We start from the raw sequence: 3,656 nt of genomic DNA, 5'->3' as shown, positions 1-3,656 counted from the left end.
AAATGACGTCATATGTATTTTTACTACAAAATACAGTATGGTGAGTTTCATTTACCTTTTTACCCTTTATATTTTTGGGCTGTGAATACATGCGCAATTTTTATAAATGTTTTACAAAATAGACACAAGTAATTGAAACCACATTATATGGTTGAATGGATTGAAGCCGAATATGCCCCTTTTTAGCTTAGTAGCCTAAGAATTTGGGAACAGACCCCCAAATTGACGTGAATCCTAAAGATAGATCTATCGGGCCTAACAAGCCGCATTCTGGAATTTGGAATGCTTTAGTACTTCGAAATTATCATGTCCGATGGGTGTCCCGGAATGATGGGGATATTCTATATGCATCTTGTTAATGTCGGTTACCAGGTGTTCACCATATGAATGATTATTTTTGTCTCTATGCATGGGACGTATATTTATGAGAACTGGAAATGAAATTCTTGTGGTCTATTAAAATGATGGAAATGAATGTTTATGATAAACTAATGAACTCACCAACCTTTTGGTTGACACTTTAAGCATGTTTATTCTCAGGTATGAAAGAAACCTTTCGCTGTGCATTTGCTCATATTAGAGATATTACTTGGAGTCATTCATGACATATTTCAAAAGACGTTGCATTCGAGTCGTTGTGTTCATCAAGATTAATATTAAGTCATTCATAGTTTGGATATATTATGAAAGGGTATGCATATCTGTCATCTTTCGATGTAATAAAAGTTTGTCTTTTAAAAACGAATGCAATGTTTGTAAAATGTATCATATAGATGTCATAACCTCGCGATGTAACCAAATGTAATGTATTCGTCCAGATGGATTAGGACGGGTCGCTTCATGTGGTATCAGAGTGGTGGTCTTAGTGAACCAGGTCTTGTATTAGTGTGTCTAACTGATAGTTGTTTAGATGCATTAGTGAGTCTGGACTTCGACCGTGTCTACATGTCAAAAGTTTTACTTATCATTTCTAGTCGGAAATCATCTTCTGATCATCCTTAGGAAATTACCTGCTTATCATTCTTAGTCTGGACATGTCTTACTGCCTCTATTGCATAGACAGTGTATAGATAAATTCATATCTTAGCGTATATGTTATTATTACCTTTGCCTGACAGCTTCCGTAGATTCCTCCGTAACTTATGGGATTTTAGTATTATATATGCATATGTAAATCATGTATTGCAGGGTACTAATCTACATCCTATAATCTATTTCTTATCAAAAATCCTTTATCTGATCATACGAGATGAATCCCTCAACCAGTTCGAGTCCCTCAGATTTCGATAGCTATCCCGATAGTTATTTCGACAGCTATTCCGACATGGATGTTCACCTAAACTCCGGAAGCAACGTCACCAGAATGAATCAACTAATCAGTCATCCCCAATTCATCTGATGAATTCGTAGTCGACTTAATCAATAGAGACGAGAAGAAGACAATCCTTTTCACCAACTGAATTCATCTCTTGGCGAAGAACCGAAGCACTTACCGGTGAACCAGTCCGAAATACCATTCTCACCCTCATTTTCCGAATATCTCGTCATGATTACATACTATCTCAAATCCTAGACCTTATTCATTCGCTCGTTCCGACCGACAATCATCCCGGAATAATATAAGAAGTCAACAAACTTCGCGCCCGAATAATCAACTTGGAGAATATGGTGCAAAATTTACCAACTTCAGCAACATCAATAAACAGCACTAGTACCATCAACAATCCATGCCTCAACATCTCATTCTGTACCTCGAGTATAATCATCATTCTACGTATCGTTCTACATCCATTATCTTTGTTCTTAATGGCGATTATGTAATCTTTAACGTTTTAGATATTATATATATTATCGTTCTAACGGTAAATCAAATGAGTTTAATATCATATTGACTCATTAAATCCATGATTACATCTGAAGAAAATATATATGTAACTATATTTTCATAAAGATTGTAATTAAAAATTCTTTTATACAAACTGTTAATGGTGAAAATATTTTAACGGGTAGGTAATACCCGAGGAATATTCAGATTTCACATTAATAAGTACACTGTACATTCTTTCAAATCTAATTCAACAGTCATTTACTATTCTATTTACAACCACCAATATACGTATCCGTTCACCGCAAAATAACCATTTTCATTCAATTTTATATTTGGATTTTGATCTATCAGAATCCAAAAAGTGGCATAATGAAGAAAACATTGGATAAAATAAAAATTTGTTAGAAACAAACGATCTAACTATGAGAAATTCTATAAAGAATCCACGTTAACAAAAATCCTAGCTAACTGTTCCTAGCTAACTGATTACATTTTATTTATCGCAGTTTATTTAGTGCAATTTAATTATCGCAATTTTATTTATCGTCATTTAATTTCTGTTATTTATTTTACGCTCTTTAAATATCGGGACACGTATACAAAGTTTTGACAAATCATATCGATGCATCTATATATATTATTTGGAATAGCCATAGACACTCTATATGCAGTAATGCTGGAGTTAACTATACATGTTGAGGTTGATTCTATAATAATATATATACTTTGAGTTGTGATCGAGTCTGAGACATGTGTACGGGTCACGATACTTATTAATTAATTCGAATATTATATATGAATTATTGAATTGCTAACTGTGGACTATCAACTGTGGACTACCAACATTGGACAATTAAAATGAATTAAAATATTGATTATAACATATGAAACTAAACATTTCTTCAAGTTTGCCACTTGATTTCATCTTAAACCTCATTTGTATCTTGACGATTACAATCCGCGTTCAAACCTTTCATGATTCTTGGAAACATCTCAATCGAGAGGATGAACCAACCGCACTTCATCTACGGAAGGAAAGATTTATGCATATAGTTATGCACCTGAAAACACTCGGAACTTGAGTAAATGTTTAACACGTATATGTGCTAGCTCCTTTGGCATTGTTATTTCCGAAAATAACAATGCAAATTCTTTTCAAATTAGCCAATTTTATCACAACTTCAGCAAATCAATTTCAAATTTTCATTCGAATAAACTCTATTATAACTTTGATATATAAGTTTGCCTTTCGTCACCGTTACTGAAGAATCGTTTATATTCCACCACATTAGCAGTAAACTTGCCAGCAACTTCATTACTCATTGGCTTAAGTCTCTCTGAAGAACCATTATAATTGTTCATTAAAACCTATTCATATACTCATCCACGTCTTGTAACAAGAATTGCCATACCAATTACCAGGAATCAGCAAATCTGTATTGTGAGTCTCACAACGTTTCCACATCAACAGTTATATGTATCCATATAACATTTATCTCTTAGAACTATGATCTTTCATTCTGAAATTCTGAAAAGCACCCAGTCTGCGAATTAATGCTCTGAATTTTGAAAAGTTGAATGAAGCAACAAAAACTGTATACGACCTCAACAGCCAAAAGTTGATGATAAAGAATTGTATGTTGGCAAAGCTCAGAAAAAGTTTAAAACTGAAAAACGGATTGAGCTAACCACGAAGGAGACCAATGACAAATACAAGGACCATACCCTACATTCAAAGAATTACCTGGATCCATTGAAATCTTTAGAGAATATCTTGCTCCGAAGTCATGTTAAAATCTTGCGAAAAATTTTTCTTCATCAACCTTCG

Source organism: Rutidosis leptorrhynchoides, chromosome 6 (assembly GCF_046630445.1).
Source record: "Rutidosis leptorrhynchoides isolate AG116_Rl617_1_P2 chromosome 6, CSIRO_AGI_Rlap_v1, whole genome shotgun sequence".
NCBI classification, from domain to species: Eukaryota; Viridiplantae; Streptophyta; class Magnoliopsida; order Asterales; family Asteraceae; genus Rutidosis; species Rutidosis leptorrhynchoides.
This window is presented reverse-complemented; position numbering follows the sequence as displayed.